This window comes from Protopterus annectens, chromosome 8.part0, assembly GCF_019279795.1.
Source record: "Protopterus annectens isolate FY-2018-M chromosome 8.part0, PAN1.0, whole genome shotgun sequence".
NCBI lineage: Eukaryota > Metazoa > Chordata > Ceratodontiformes > Protopteridae > Protopterus > Protopterus annectens.
In genome coordinates, this window is record NC_056741.1 from 1,343,674,544 (window position 1) to 1,343,692,396 (window position 17,853).

Sequence of the window (17,853 nt, forward strand, 5' to 3'; positions counted from 1 at the left end):
TATATATATATATATATATATATATATATATATATATATATATATATATATATACAGATATATTTTGTCTCTTCTTTCTCAAGCCTTGTCAGGTAATTTCTGAGCTCTCTGACTCAGAAGAGAAGACTTCTGCTCTTTCCCTGCTAAGGACTTCTTCCCAGGTGCCTCAACATTGTAGTAAGTGTAGTTATGATGCAACAGAGGCTTCTTCTAGAGCTGTTTTATTTTTGGTCCTGTGATGAGGAGATATTCCTGGCTTCGGCTTCAATCTTTGTCTGATGATATTAAGGCTAAGTTGATGAATGCTGCTGTAGACAACAGATACTTGTTTGGTGAAGCTGCTGCTGATTTGTTTTTCTCTTCAGGATAAGGGCAAGGCCTTCCAGAAACTTAAACATGTTTTTGTTTCTCCTGTGCCTGAATTTCAAAGAAGTTGCCTTAATAAGCCAACCTTAGTTCATAAGCAGTCTTGCCCTCCCCAAGGGTAAAAAAAAAGGTGGTAAACGGGCTCCTCCTGCCAAAGCTACCCAGACTACTGTGACACAGAACATGGGGACAAAATGCTCCACACCGGAAGTATATCCCTCATTGGTGAGATCGGACCATAAATTAATCTCACTGGAGATCCACATCCCGCCCCCACCCCCAGCAAAAAAGACCACAGTGAAGAACTTCTCAAAAGCAAACTTCACACTTCTTAAGACTGGAGTGGTATCCTTCAAGGCCCCCAAGCCAGTGGAAACCACAACCCACGCTGCTGAAACCCTTACAAATGCCTTCTACGAGCACCTCCAGGAATGTATGGATCAAGCAATCGCTAATAAAATCAAGACCCTTTCCACCAAAGGCAGGCGCCCGGTCTGGTGGACCCCAGCCATAAACAAACTCTACAACAAGAGGAGAAAGCTACTACATGACAGAGCAAAATCCCTAAAAGGGAAGGCATCTCTGATCAATACTAGCAAAACTACGATCACTCATAAAATCATCCAAGGCCAACTTTGAGAGAAAAATCGCTAATGACACAAAAGACAATCATAAAGCCTTCTTTAGCTATGTTAGAAACCTGGGTGGAAACTCCCAGATATGCTCAGAATTAGTCCAAAATGATAAAAAAATCACTGAACCCACAGACATTGCCAACATACTGACAGACAGGTTCAGTGCAAATTTCTCCCCTCCCTCCCCCCCAAAAGGAGAAATATCTATCCCACCAGAGTCTAGCCTCCCAAACATCTCAGATGCCCAGGTGAGAGCTGCTCTCTAAAGCAAAAAACACAGCATCAATGGGACCGGACGGTGTCCCCGGCTGTGTGCTACACGAACTCAATGAGGAACTAAACCCACACATGAGGCTGCTGTTTAATCTTAGCCTTACTACAGGATACGTACCCAAAGAATGGCGTACGGCAACTGTGGTCCCACTCCACAAAGGCGGTGCTTCTACGGACCCTGGAAATTACCGCCCCATAAGCTTGACGAGCCTTGGCTGCAAAGCTATGGAGAGGATCATAATGGAACTCATAAATAAAGACATTGGGGACCTACAGACACTGGATCCTACCCAATTTGGCTTTGTCAAGGGCAGATCCTGCCTCTTGAACTTGGTCGACTTTTCAAACAGTCACTAAGGCCATTGATGAGGGTAAGGCAGTTCACACAGCCTACCTTGACCTAGCAAAAGCGTTCGACACAATACCCCACTCGGGCATCATAGAAAAGCTCACCAGCTTAGATGTAAACCCATATGTCACAAGATGGGTTGCAAACTGGCTCAAGGACAGAACACACAGGGTTAGAGTTGCTGGTGCCATGTCAGACTCTAAGCAGGTCACGAGCGGTGTCCCACAGGGCTCAGTCCTGGGTCCCCTCTTCTTCGGCATTTATTTTTCTGAAGTGCAGGCAAACCTAGGGGGATTGTGGCTGACAAAATTTGCAGATGACTGCAAACTGGGCACCATAATTGACACTCCATCAGACACAGACATCCTCCAGAGAGGTCTCATAGAAATGGATAACTGGTGCCAGAGCCATGGCCTTAAGCTAAATGCCAAAAAATGTATAGTCATACCCTTTGGGAAAAACAAGGTAACCCCTAATTACCACATAGGTGGTAATCCATTAAACACGGAAGAAGTTATCAGGACCTGGGGACCCAAGTTGACAGTAACCTCTCTTTGACACTCACATTGCCAAAGTGGTTAGGAAGACCTTCTACATTGCCCACCTGATCATGAAGGGATTCACATCCAGATCAGGAGAGGTCATTGTACCCCTGTACTCTTCACTTATCAGACCAATGATTGTACAACGCCCCATTCGGAATGTACCTTATCCGACACCTGCAGCAGTTGGAAAGACCCCAAAAGTTCCTCACCAAAAGGATAAAGGGGCTCAAACGTATGTCATACGATGCCCGACTGAAGAAACTCCAGCTCTATTCAGTCGCATACCGTTTGCTCAGAGGTGATCTGTGCCTGACATACAAGGCCATGTCCAACCCGGAATTAATGGACATGCTCCACCTCAAAAAATCCAAATCCACCAGAGCCACGAGAGCAAGAGACTTAAACCTCAACACGGATATAAATAGGACATGCTGGAGGGACAAATTCATCACCCAGAGACTCCCTACACTATGATACAGAATCCCAGTCCATGTGAGGCAGAGCCCCTCACTGACTCTGTTCAAGAGAAATCTTGACGAGTGGATGGGAGATCGTAGGTTTACCCCGGGAATCATCTCTGTATCACTGCTGGACAGAGGCACAGCAAACTAATGGGTATAGTATTCTCATCCTAAGGGGTGGTGAAAGCCACACACACTCTGGCTAGGCTTATAAATGCCCTAGGGCAGATAGCCTAGTATGAACCTTTGAACAGAAGTCTCCTTTTCTGGTGCTGTCTGACTATCCTGTTCTTCTCAACCACATTCCTCTTTTGTTTTGTATTTCCCTATTGCTTCCTGTCTGGTTAAAGATTACTCAGCATTCTTGGGCTCTGTCTATTATCTGCCTAAGGTATTTCATGGTTTGGAAATCCCTTCCCCTTTTTATGGGCATTCCTCAGCCCCCTTGGCAGCAGTTGACCTGTTTCCAGGGGTGCTTCAGGATCTTTTGACTCTGGGAGCTATTCAGGAAGTTCCAGTTTCCCAAAGGGGGAAGATGTTCTACTCCAGAATGTTTTTGGTTCCAAGGACAGAGGGCACTTTGAGACCTGTTCTGGACCTCGCTCATCTAAACACCTTTCTGAAGGTCCCTTATTTCTGAATGTTGTCCCTTCAGACCTTGTTCCTTCTGCTGCTTCCTCTTGCTTTTCTATTGTCTCTGGACCTCAAGGATGCTTAACTTCATATCTCTATTCATCCGCTTTTCAGGAAGATTTTACGTTTCTCTGTTACTTCCTGGCCACTGGCACTGCACTCTCCCTCCTTAAACATCCCCTACTTTCTATCCTTAACTCAATGTTCTCACTAGCTCTCTCTAATCTTCCTTGACTACTCTTTCTACTGTCTTTTAAAACCTATTAAGCTAATCGCCTCAGAGAAACATTCAGTAGAAACTGTCTTGCCTGCATGCAACTACATTATGATAAAACTGGGTTTTTGTAACCGCTCACCCCCAAAAACTATATTCATCTTAATGATATATTTCTTTTTATACATCTTGAAAGAGCTTTGCTATACTTGTGATTATTGACACTGTATAACATTGTATTGCTACTTATTGCCTTGTAATAATCCTGTAACACTGCTGTTTAATGCTAATTTATAATGAAAATTGTATAATATGTTGAAGCTTTTCTCCCCGGGCCTCCGCTGAAAAAGGGCTGTTCAGCTCAGTCAGATAAGCCCAGTTAACAAATATAAAATAAATAAATAAATAATAAATAAATGTTTAGTTCTCTGCTTTGCACTTTGGCCTTTCTTCTGCCCCAGAGGTATTCACCAAATGCCTCACTCCTGTGATTGCTTTTTGCAGGCTAAAGGGGATCCAAGCTTTTCCTTAGTTGGACATCCTCCTGTTTCAGGCATTTTCTCCAGAGATATTCCTACAAAGTCTTCATTTTGCCAGCTCCCTTTTGCAGAACCTGGGGTTCAGTATGTTTCAAAAAGTCCTTTCTGACTTTTCACAGGATCATGTCTTCTTGGGTACAGGATCCATACTGTTCCATTGCTGGCACCCCTGCCTCCTCCCAAGTCCCTAACTCTCACTTCTTTCTTTCAATCCCCTCTTCCTCTGGCTTCATTAACAGACAGGGAATTTCTGAGAACTCTGGGGTTCATGGTCTCCACCATTTCTATGCTGTCATTTGCCAAGCTCCACATGAGAAAACTTTAGTGGTTTCTAAAGTCAGTTTGGCTTCGGCATTCTCATCCCCTTGATTTCTTAGTTACTCTTTTCCCGTGTCTCAAGCTGGAACTTCAGTGGTGAATTTAGCAGCTGACTCTCAATCCAAGGTTCCCTTTTCAAGCACTTCTTCCTTCTCAGGAGCTGTTCACAGATGCTTCAGATGTGGGATGGGGAGCAACCTTAGGCTCCTTAAAAGTACAGAGAGTCTAATCACCTCATCAACAAAAAGACCACATCAGCGTCAAAGAAATTAGTTATTTTGGCTCTTCAGGCCTTTTTATCTTCTTTTCTGTCCAGGATCTCTCAAGGTGTTTACAGACAGTACTACTTTGATGATGTATGTCAACAAACTGGGGGGGGGGGGGGCACAATCTTATTTTCTTTGCCAGTTGGCTATCTGTGCTTATCCCCTTCTTTAGCTTCTAGAGTTGAAACTAAACAGTTTCTTAAAGGCGTCCTTTATATTAGGCCTCACAGGAAACCTGTTCCTCCTCCGGGGATCTTAATTTTGTTTTAGAAAACTTGACCCAGGCTCCTTTTGAGCCTACTGCTTTAGCTTCCTTACAGCATTGTTCTTGTAAGACTACTTTTGTTAGCCCTTATGTCTGCCAGATGGGTGTGTAAGCTACAAGTAACTCAATCAAAGCCCCACAAGTACTGATGTGGTGCATGGGCAAAATAAGTCCACAAACTAAAATAAAGGGCCAGCACACATTTGTCAGCACAGATATCTTTAATCACTGGATAAACATCTCCCCAGTGGGAGTAAAATAAGCATATCGGTTTCGGCTAGAAAGCCTTCCTCAGTGCAATATTAACAGTTGACCATACCCCTTCAGTTTTCCTCCACCACGGATACAGACACATGGACACTGTTAGTCTCTCCTTCTGCCAGAAAGAGAAATGAAAGCTTGCCTTTACACACTGCAGGAGGGCTGGATGCAAGCATAATAGGTGACACACCAACTCTAGAAATGCTCCTGCAACTTTGATTTACATGGACTGTTGTCCTGCTGTTGCAGTTGTCAGCACTTTGGAGTAAAAGGAGGAAAGGAAAGAAATGGAGAGAAGTATACTTATTGTGTTCATCATCCCTAAACCTCTCGGTTCTGCCATTTGTCATCACCTGCCTTTTATACAAGGTTTTACAAGCCTTATTATTGTCAAGTGGTGTGTGTCGGAGTGCTTTATTGATTTCTTTGTATAGGGCTTTACAAGCTCTATTATTTTCAAGTAGTGTTTGATTATTCTTCAAGAGTCCCATTGGTTTCATTGGCGTTTGGATTTATCACCGCTTTACCAGAGATTGGAACATCCTTATATTAAAAAACAATTGGAGCATCCTTATATAAAAATGTTGTTGTCAAAATTTATTGTAATCAGCTGCTATTTTGTTTTCGGCAGCTTTATCTTTATTACAGTGTTTCAAGCAGTTGCCGTTTTCAGCAGGAACTTTGTTCTTCCATTTATGGTAATAGATTGATGGTATCGGGTTCCAAGTCCCCCTTGCTCTGTGACATCTATGGATCAATTCATTTGGTCTTTTAAGTGCATGTGGAGACTGTTAGTATGATAACAGTTTGAACTTTATGGTACCTGCTCAATTTATGTGGCGCTCTAATCCACATTGCTGTAACTCATTTTGAATTTGGCTTTTGGATATATTGCCTCAGTTGTTTTGATATCTGGTCTTTGACTGATACTCTATTGTTACCACAACGGCAAATAGCTGTTAACATCCCATACAGGTACTGTTATTTGTTTCAACTGAAGACTTTTGTTTTTGACTTTTTTATTTTGCTCATTATGGACTGTGGAACCTAACTGTGGCAACCTTTCAATAACTACAATTATTTCAATAACCTTTAACAATTACTGTTGCTTTATTTGAGGTATCTTGGGTTATATAATTCTTTGACGTTTGAGTTTCGGCCTGGTAGCTGATTTGCATAGCTGCAACAGTTTTATATATTGGATTTTTCCTTTTATATTCATTTTTTCACTAAGATGATCAGTTTGGTGCTGTTGTGGTCTGTAATAAGTGTACTAATATTGACACATTTTCCTATTTACCATTTTTTTATTTTTTAAAAAAAGTTTTTTTGTTTATCTCAACAAATGTTATGGATTTAAACTTTTACAAGGATTAGCAACAGACAAGGAAGATGTAGGGGTATTTGATAACTTACATGGTACAAATACAATGGCTAAGGATAGTAGGGTGTCCCCAGTGTCTTGTACTGATTTATATGGACAGTTGTTTCCTGTTATGAAAGAATTAAGGGCTAGTGTTTGGCATCAAAAATTATTTAAGGCATATAATATCAAGAGTTTAGCACCTAGAGGTATTTGTGTACGTATACAAAAATGTCAAGGGACCAGATGAACAACTAATTGGTGAATGGCAGGAGGCCCAGCAACAGGCATCAATGCTATTTGTGAGGGTTTTGCATTCTTTTTATGAACGCAATACCACGGATTTGGTGAATCAGGATAGTCATCTTTCTGAACAAATTAAACTGTATGAACAAGATCCTCTCTATTAGGAACAGTTTGTACAATTAACTAAGGACTTAATAGAGTTAGAAAAAGAGTTAAAAAAGCATATGATGAGTAAATTTTCTAGGGATTGTAGAGATTATCAACATGGCAAACAATTCTTGCTTAAAAATATGGTTAAATTCTCTGGTAATACAGAATGCCCACAGACAGTTGGTAATCGTAAAAGAAAGAGGAAGTCCATTCTTAAAAGAACAGACGGGGTTTCTGCGACATCATTTGAGGAGTTTTCCTCCACCACGGATACAGACACAGGGACACCATTAGTCTCTGCTTCTGCCAAAAAGAGAAATGATAGCTTCCCTTTACACACTGCAGGAGGGCTGGCAAGCACAATAAGCGACACACCAACTCTGGAAACGCTCCTGCAACTAATGATACCTCAGTAGGTAGTCCAAATGTACTCAGTATTTCCTCATCCCCCTTATCCCATGTGGAAATTGATTTATTGGATAGAGGCCTGGTATTTATACCTAGCTATTTTGTTACAGAAGATATATTTGCTCAGGATGTGGTTTCCTTTTGTAGATTATTAAATAAGAAGATATTTTTTCGTAATAAAGAAGGCAATAAAGAATATGACTCCTCAAGTTTTCATTTTAGATTATCCACATTTACACCTCCTTACCATAAATGTGTAGCAGTTTTTCAACAACAGGTATTGAGAGATCTGCACAGTACATATGCCTCTGGTTTAAAATCTGTGTTCCATAGTTTAAACCCCTCTCATAAACAGAATTTATTGTCTCTTCAAAACAGTAAACAACTGGTGGTTAGTCCAGCTGATAAGGGAGGTGCTGTGGTTGTGTGGAACTGGGCCATGTACGCGGCCAAACCCCATCAGCAGCTATCAGATCAACGTGTTTAGCAACACATGTATTTAGATCCCACTTTGATGTTCAAATCTGATACAGACTGGTTTTTACAGTTGGCCCTAGAGGAGGGTATTACATCCAAAGAAATAATATTCCACCTTACAGTTAAAGAGCCTAATAAACAATATTTTTTATTTGTTACCCAAGACTCATAAAAATTGAAGTCAACCTCCAGGTAGACCAATAGTTTCTGGCAAAGGATCTTTGACTGAACCTTTATCAACTTTCCTAACACATTATTTAAAACCGTTGTTGGGGTGTGTTAGATCTCGTATACAGGATACCACTGAATTATTGAATATTATGCAACATGTACAATTAGAACCTGGGTAGTATCTATGTACTTTAAATGTGTCAACATTATATATCAATATCCCTCATTGGGCAAGCCCTATGGCCTTGGAATACTGGTTAAATCGTAGTTCTTTATACAGTCCTGAGTTTAACACATTTTTAATTTGTTTAACAGAGCATGTACGTAAAAAATTTTTTTTTTATTTTAAGGATGAATGTTATCTACAATTGAAGGGGACTGCTATGGCGGCATCAGTTGCACCAATTTATGCAGATCTATTTATGGTTTTCATTGAAGAACAGATTATTTATGACCCTACATATAATATTTATTTGGAATTCATGAATATCTGGCACCGTTATTTGGATGATTGTTGGTTAACTTGGCATTCTGACACAGATTATCTCATGGAATTTGTTGATTATCGTAATGAGAACAAACGGGAATACATTTCACACCAAATTTTGATTCCACACATATTACATTTTTAGCTGTGGATATTCATGTAGAGGAAAATGGAACTTTAGGTACTGAAGTTTTTAGGAAACATCCACAGGTAAACACACTTTTATAGGCCAACAGTTGCCATCCAAGACACATTATCAAAAACATTCCGAAAGCCCAACTTATGCAACTTCGAGGATCTGCTCTTCAAATGAGTCATTTGCCGTGCAGGAACAGGAACTTATTAACAGGCTTCATGACAGAGGATTTAGATATGAGGTTATCATTCAACCTAGGGATGTGGTTAGACAGATGAATAGGACAGATTTACTTAAATATAAGAGTAAAAAAGATCATTCTAGACACCCACTTAGGCTTATCACCAGTTATGGCAGTAACGCATCATTTTTAAGGCATTGGCACATAGACACTGGGGTATATTGTTGTCTGATGTTACCTTGAAAGAATTATTGCCCTTGAGGTGCTGCTTTTCTTATAGAAAAGGTAGGACACTAGGAAATAGGCTAAACCACCATAAGAAAATAGACAATGGGATAGTAGGGTTGCAACAAACACTACATGGGGAGGTGTTAAAGGGCTGTTGACCTTGCTATCATTGTAGTTTTTTCCAACATGTTTAAAAAAATGCACAGTTTACCAATTACAATACATCATGGGTCTTTGCTATATATGTTAATGGTGATTGTCAGTTGGACTGGGTTATTTATTTGGTTTTGTGTACATGTCTTGCTTTTTATGTAGGACAAACCTCCCATCCTTTAAAACTATGTATTTCTGAGCACCTTAGTGTTGTTAAATGTGGTCAGCAATCCAATGCCCTATACAAACATAAAATTAAGCACCCCGTAGCTAGGTTCAGATTTGTCATTATAGATTCAATTATGTATAAAACTGTAGATGACAGGTTGGCATAATATATTAAATTTTTCTCCAGGACTTCATGACCATTTGTAACTAACCAATGAGCATTTCATGGTTGTTATTTAAGGAGGTGGTATGGTCAATTGTTAATGCTGCACTGAGGAAGGCTTTCTAGCCAAAACCGGTATGCTTATTTTACTCCTATTGAGGATATGTTCATTCAGTGATTAAAGGTATTTGTGCTGACAAATGTGTGCTGGCTTTCTGTTTTCGTTTGTCTGAGCTACAAGCCCTTATGGCTTGCCCTCCTTTTTTAGCATTCCATAAGGAACGTACTAATCCTTCTTTTATGACCAAGATGGTGAATGAGTTGTGTCTTAAGCAGTCTATTCATTTGCCCACTTTTTTCCCTTCTCCTCAGTCTGCTAGTGGGAAGGAGCTGCACACATTGGATGTGCATAGGCAACTCTGATTTTTTATTTGGATAAGAGTAAAACTTTTCGTAAAATCTGATCATCAGTTTGTTTCCTTTCATCCCAGGTCTTTAGGATTGGCTGAGGCCAAGCAAACTATTTCCTCTTGGATGTCTAAAGCCATTTCTTTTTGTTATTCCTTTCATAGCAAGAGCCTTCCTTCTGTAAAAGGCTTTTTTTACTAGAGCTGTAGCTTTTCTTGGTGCTTTTTTGAAGGATTTGGATACTGACTCTATTCTTGAAACAGCTACCTGGACTTCTGTGCATACATTTACCAAGCACTACAAGTTGGATGGAATTTCCAGAACTAGAGCTGGTTTTGCTAGGCCATTCTTCATGGGTTTCTGTAGAGCTCTGCTGGTCCTTTCTCCTCCCTTTCTTCTTTCAGAGCTTTTGCACTCTGCCTATTGTAATGAATATTACAACAGTGAAATGGAGGAACATAGTACAGTTGTATAAGATCTTACCATAACGGTAGATGTCCTTCTCTTCACTGTTGCAATATTTACTCCCTCCCCCCACCCAAGTCCTTTCCTCTTTTGGATGTATTGGTTACCTCTCTCCGTCTTGGACTGATATTCCTACTGGGGCTGTCAGTTCTGAGGATGGTATGTCTGGATGTCACTTTTATGCCCTTTTCTTTACTCAGGAAGTATACGTGTCACGTACAGTGTACTTTAAAGTAACCTAAAGTCTTTGGTATACTGGCCAGAGTTCGGGCTACCCTTGGCAGGGGGATCCCAATGCTAGTGAATACTGCAACAGTGAAGAGAAGGACATCTACCATTATAGTAAGATCTTACACAACTGTACTTTTTCCGTACAGGAGCGAGAACTGATCATCTTGCACCTAACTTCCATTCAGCCATCAGCAGGCATTGTACTCTATATGTCTTTGCAGACATCCAAGGGGTATCCCTATCTCTGCAAATGTCCAAAGAGTGAGCGTGTAGAGGGTGGAGCATGTGTATGCCACTAACACATGCAGGTGACTTAACTCCTCATTTGACTTGCCTCTGCTGTAAGCCAGTGCATTCCAGCAGGTCTCTGGTCTGCAACAGAGATTCACCGATATGATCTTTTTTGCATTTAGAATATAATTTATAACCTCCATTTCACAAATCTGTTAACTTGATCTTTCACCATGTATAGATGCATCTTCTCATGATGTAATTTCATCTTTTTATCAGTGTTAAAGGAACCCCCTACTCCTGAACAGAAGATTCATGCTGTCCTGTCCCAAAGCCCTTCAGTCCATTTAAATACTTCCTTGAAAACAGACCATTAGCCTAACAGACTCTAACCCAGTTAACAGAGCAAAATAAAAAGTTTGAACCATATAGCAACAAGGCATTCTAAACGTTATCCACTCGGTGACAGATTTTAGCCCTTTTTCAGTTGAAAACAGGAGAACATTAGCTGTATATGTACATGTAGTAAAGATGACTTGTACTACTACAGAGGGAAGGTTTAACACAGACCAATCTAATTCCATGCTGTAATACCTACGTATTTTTGAATCGGGAGCATGCACCTCCCATGCAGATGCACAAATATTTATTTTAGAACAAAGTATTTTACAGAAGCAGCCCATCCTTCTTAATTATCTTTAACACACAGGTTACTGCAGAGCTTATGCACTGTTAAAATCGACTCTATTAAAGTATTGAAAATTAATAACAGTCGGTCACTAAAGCAGTGTATGAACTTTTCTTGTGAGACTGTTCAGATCTAAACTCAGTAAACAGTACCCCAATTTATGTTGCTTTTTCATTTGTCAGCACTGATGTATTGATTTAATGTTTAGTTGTTTTCTGTGTTTGTTTATAAGTTTAGTACCATGGATAGAACTGTACAGAGGAGGAGTGTTAACTGTGAAAGTAACTTTACCAGTGGAAAAAAGTAGTGAGAATGTATTCTTAAGAGGATATTTTGGAAATATATGTACAAAGATTTTTGTTTCAGATGTTCTTCATGTTTCACTGTTGCAGTCATTACATTTGGGTAATCTGCTGGCAGGTTGCCCTCAGTCAGCCTGATTAACAAAGTCTTGGGTCCTGCGTCGGTTGCTGTCCCTTCTTCCATGATGTCAGGTCGTCAGGGGTATAAAACATGCAGCCGACGCCATTACATCAGTCTTTCTTGCCGTGCGGTGCCTGAAGCAGAAGCAATTCGCAAGTGCCGGTCGGCCGACTCCTGAAATTTTCGTTTACGAGTTTCAGAACCGAAGTCTTCAACTTAAAGCTAAGTACCCCGTTGGGGAAACTTTTCTTCCTCCTTACCGATGTCAGTAAAAGTTAATAACTGCATTACTTGTGGAAAGCAAATACCTCATAAAGATTTTCATTTGTACTGTATTCCTTGCCTAGGCCCTGACCACGACGTACCTTGCTGTCGGTTTTGTGCTTTATTTAATCAGCGCACTATCCGTCATCAGTACATTTTTGCTTCTAAATATTTCGGTTCACAGTTTAATTATCTAGAAATTACGTCAGTTAGCCATCCAACTACCAGTATTCCAAAAAAATGCAAAGATAAAGACAGAGACAGGCCGTCGAGGTCCAAAACTGCCGACGCTTCTCCTAAGCCAGTCACCAGCTCGCCAGTACTCAGTGAGGCGCTTTCGCAGCCCCTTATACCTACTACTACTGACTCATAGGCCTCTACTGAGACCCATTCGGAGTCCGGTATGCTGCGAGATGCTTCACCTATGGAACCCGCGGATGTCTCTACCTTGGATGGGTCCGGAGATGCTGTGCAGGCATCAGAGGATTCCATTCCCTCTGCTTCCATTCCTGAGGACTTTTCTTTTGGGGAAACTTTACATACCTTAAGGGTGCATTTCCACTGGGAAAGACAGGAATTTTCTGATTCAAAAAAGAGGCTTAGGGATTTCCTTCTTCTACCTCAGCATATGCCTTTGGCTATACCACCTGTACTAGACATTGTTGATGATGTGTTTTCGGAATCCAGTATGGCCCCCGATTCCCTGCCTCCAGCTCCTAGTAAACCTGACAGATACTACAGGGTTCCTGAGTCCCACAAGTTCCTTTTCAAAAATCCTGTTGCAGATCCAGAAACCATTTCTCAGGGGCCCAAGGGCATTAAGGCTTCTACTGCTAAAAATCCTACCCCTTCTGATAGAGACTCCAGGGCGCTGGATAGATGAGGTAAAAAGGTTTATACTTCTGCAGCCTTGGCAATCAGGGCTTTAAACTGCCAATTTCATATGTTAAAATATCAACAGCATATTATTGGACTGATTAAGCAGAAAATTATGTTGATTTCTGACTGTGTAGAAAATAAACATTTACAGGATTTATTGCATTCTGCTGAACAAGTTGGAAAACGTACTTTGCAATGTGGTTTTGATTCTTTAGAGGCCTCTTGCAGGGCTGCTGTTACTGAATCTGTGCTTAGAAGGCATGCTTGGCTTAAGGAGCAATCTCTGCCTGATCATGTTAAAGCGAAATTGTTGGATGATCTGTTAAATCAGGACTGCCTGTTTGGCAATAAGGCTGAAGAAATTCTAAAAAATATGGAAGATAAAGCTAAATCTATGCAAACTGTAAAATATTTCTTACAAGTGCAACCTCCAAGATTTAGTAGGCTCTGGCCTACTAAGAATTGGTCCTTTCCAGCTCCTTCAGATCCTCTCAAACCAAACCCATACACACCAAAAGCACTAGGTTTCAGTGCCAGGGGACTCTCAGAACTAAGCAATGGGGGGCCTCCACTTCCAAATCTGGAAATAAAAAGACACTCCCCTATGGTAAACAGTCTCAATGACTTTTTTTTTAAATTACCAACCACTTACCTTTTAGCCACCCCTTTGGGGGGGAAAGATTGCTCTTCATGCAAAAAACTAGGAACTCATAACCCAGGACAGATGGGTTTTAAATATAGTGTCCCACGGATACAGATTTCATTTCCACACATTGCCAACACCAAATGGGTGGCCAGACCTGCCCCCAAATCTGTGGGCAGCGGCTCAAAAACAAGTACTTTCCCTCTTAAACATGGGGGCTATTCAGCCGGTACCAGAAGAGGAAAAGGGACAAGGTTTCTATTCCAGGCTTTTCCTGGTACCCAGAAAGGACAAATCATGGCGTCCAGTTCTGGACTTGTCTTCACTAAACACCTGTCTGGACATTCCAAAATTCAAGATGCTGACTCTTCACCAGTTACTTCCTATGCTAGGCAAAGATGCCTGGTTGGCAACTCTAGATTTAAAAGAAGCATACCTGCACATCCCAATCAGGGAATCTTGCAGAAGATACCTGCGCTTCCAAGCAGACTACTTGCATTATCAGTTCTGTGGACTGCCAATTGGCTTGTCTACTGCGCCCAGGGTATTTACAAAGTGCCTGGCTCCAGTAATTGCATTTTGCAGGCAAAGAAGTATTAAAATATATCCATACCTGGACGATTGTCTAATTCAGACAGAAAACCAGGCCATACTTCTAAATCATCTGGCATTTGTAAAAAAGGTTCTAACTTGTCTGGGGTACACCGTAAAGGAAAAGAAATCACAACTGGTACCCACTCAACAGATTACATTCCTGGGTGCAAGCTTGAATACAACTGCCCAGATGGCTTTCCTCATGCCAGAGAAGCAAATTCATTTGGTAACTTACTTCAAACAAGTGGCCACAAAAACCCTGCTATCTGCAAAACAAATACTGCAAGCCTTGGGGTTCATGGCCTCCTGCATTCTTCTAATTCCATGTGCAAGACTGCATATGATGAAACTACAGTGGTACTTAAAAAGTCTATGGAGTCAACATTGTCACAGCCTGGAAACAGTGATTCCTATCATACCTTGCCTACGTCTGGAGTGCCTATGGTGGGCAGAGGCCTGCCACCAAAACAAGGGACTGCCATTCACACTACTCCCTGCCACCCAAATCCTAACTACAGATGCAACAGACTATGCATGGGGGGCTCACCTGGCAGGGAAGTGCATTCAGGGCAAATGGAACCGAAATCAAATGCACCTACATATCAATCAAAAAGAAATGTTAGCTGTACAGAATGCTGTGACAGCCTTCAAGGACTACATTCTTCCAGAACAACTAATGGTAAAGACGGACATCACCACGGTTATGTGGTACATAAACAAGCAGGGGGGTACACATTCCTACCCCCTCTGCAGACTAGCCATGGCATTGTGGAACACGGCCTTGAGCTACCAAGTGCACCTACAAGCTCAATTCCTGCCAGGAAAATTGAATACACTGGCAGACGGACTAAGCAGAAATCTCATAAACCCACATGAGTGGAAACTGGAACCACGGATTTTCAACATGTTGACAAGCAAATGGGGAAGCCCAGACATAGATCTATTTGCCTCCCCCTAGAACTACCAGTTGGACAAATTTTGCACAAGGACTCCCTACAAAAAAGCCTGGAAAGTGGATGCTCTGTCCTTCAGCTGGAAAAACCTCAGTCTATGCCTTCCCCCCTCTACCTCTGCTCTCCAAAGTTCTGCTAAAAGTCAAACAGGACAAACCAAGAATGATTTTGATTGCTCCAGACTGGCCACGCCAACACTGGTACCCACTCCTGCGCAGTGTGTCACAAATGTCGCCATGCACCTGCCTTAGACACCTTCTTTGCTGTCTCAGCAGGAGAACCAAATTCTGCACCCTCAGCTTCCAACGTTGAACCTTGCAGCTTGGCTAATCACTTAAATTCACCCTTAGCATCCCTCAGCAAACCTGTAATGGATGTCATCTTGGAGGCAAGAAGACCTAGTACTAGAAAATCTTATGCTGACAAATGGAAAAGATTCTGTGCCTGGAACCAATCTTTAGGGATGAGCACAGCAGCTCCCAATTTACCTCAGATTTTGCAATACTTAACTGAGATGCTTCACAAGGGCCTGTCTTTTTCCTCTATTAAAATCCACGCTTCAGCTATTTCAGCTCACTAAAACACAGAACCACGCCTCTTTTCTCATCCCCTGCTCAAGCAGTATCTCAGAGGGGCAAAGAACTTGAGACCACCCAGGAGAGCTCCTACCCCTGCCTGGGACCTTAACTTTGTTTTGGAGAAGCTCACTCTACCTCCTTTCAAGCCAGCTGCTAGTGCAGACTTAAAATTTCTTTCTTGGAAAACAGCCGTCCGTTTAGCAATCACATCAGCTGGAAGGATATCTGAATTACAAGCCCTTATGGCAGTGGAGCCTTTCATCATCTTTCATGTGGACAGGGTATCTCTGAGGACAAATCCATCCTTCATGCCCAAGGTGGTTTCCAGTGTGGCTCTTAATCAGTCCATTCATTTGCCAACTTTCTTTCCCAATCCACAGAACAAAGGGGAACGGATTCTGCATTCCTTGGACATGCACAGACAACTGAGATTCTACTTGGACAGAACTAAATTTCGAAGAAAATCTGAACAATTGCTAGTAGCATTTTCTGCTGGGGCAGAGGGGAAGGCTATTTCAAAACAAACCATTTCTAAATGGATAAGCCATTGCATTAATTTCTGCTATAAGCACCATGGAAAACCTATCCCCCAGGGGATCAGATCTCAGTCCACCAGGGCTGCATCTACTTCTGCAGCCTTTCTCAGAGGTGTTCCTACCAAGGATATTCTAGAAGCTGTTGCCTGGAGTTCTGTACATACTTTCACCAAGCATTATCATTTACCAATTTTCTCTAAATTCAGAGCTGGCTTTGCCACTGCTGTCTTGCAGGGCCTTATAGCTGGTCATAATGCTGTATAAATTCCTTCTCCCAACCATAGCTTTCGGAATCTACCCAGATGTAATGACTGCAGCAGTGAAACGCGAAGAACATAGTACAGTTGTGTACACTTACCATAAATGTAGATGTTCGAGTGTATTCACTGTTGCAGTCCTTGTTACCCTCCCTCCAGCCCCCTGTTTTTCTCTGACTATACCTCTACTTTCCTTTACTATGCTTAAAAGCCTTCTTGGTGTATTTGCTTTTGGTTGGAGGTATATCTTTGTGTTTTTAATTTTATTTGCTCCCCATTTGGGGGGCACCTGACATGTGGGGCAAGAAAAACTGATGTAATATCGTCGGTTGCATGTTTTATACCCCTGATGACCTGACGTCATGGAGGAAGGGACAGCAACCGATGCAGGACCCAGGACTTTGTTAATCAGGGCGACTGAGGGCAACCTGCCAGCAGATTACCCAAATGTAATGACTGCAACAGTGAATAAACTTGAACATCTACATTTATGTTAAGTGTACACAACTGTACTGTCTCACCATTGACTTCTATATTTTCATTTGCTCCTAGTTTATTTTTTTAAATGGATTGTAGATGGTTCACTCTCTCAAACAGCTGTGGTGCCAGTGTAATGTGTATGTTCTTCAACTGTTAACAAAATCATTTGTTTTGTTTTAAGGTTGGTAGTTACTCAGCAGAAAACAGTTAGCTATGGCAAAAATTATTTGCTTACTAAGGCATGACATCTTTCTGGAGCTCTATTTGGAGCTTTTATATCATTTTTCCAGTCTTTATACATTAGATTATTTTACTTTAAAAAAAAACATATTAGATATTGTTTTGATCTCAAACTATCCTATTTTATAGTTGATTCTTCACAGTATTTTTAACTAAAATATCTTGCACTTAAGGCAAGTGATGAAAGTTACTCAGTGGACTGGAATGCACTTTTAGCACTTATTTGGAGTTTGATATAAATTAATAATATCTGCAGTGGTTTTGAGTTTTTAGCCGAAAATCATACAGTTAAAGTAAATGAAAGTTAGTCAGTGGACTTGAATACTGTTAAAGGAACGTTTGATATCTGCAGTAAAGTAGCTAGTTACCTTTCACACTTAGACATTATTTAGCATTACACATCACATGTGTCATTGAATCCTCAGAATTCAATGATCTGTATATTTTCTTTGCAGCACATTTGTTACTGACCTCTTTTGCCATATCTGTTAAAAAAATACTGTAAACTGTACTATTGTGCTCCTGAT

At 41.1% G+C, this 17,853-nt stretch overlaps 1 protein-coding gene across 2 annotated transcripts in view; it reads left to right on the forward strand.

Moving 5' to 3' along the window:
* The window catches only part of UBE4A (ubiquitination factor E4A), a 1,266,879-nt gene that overhangs the window by 697,166 nt on the left and 551,860 nt on the right, over positions 1-17,853 (forward strand). The gene's annotated exons all lie outside the window — the stretch shown is intronic.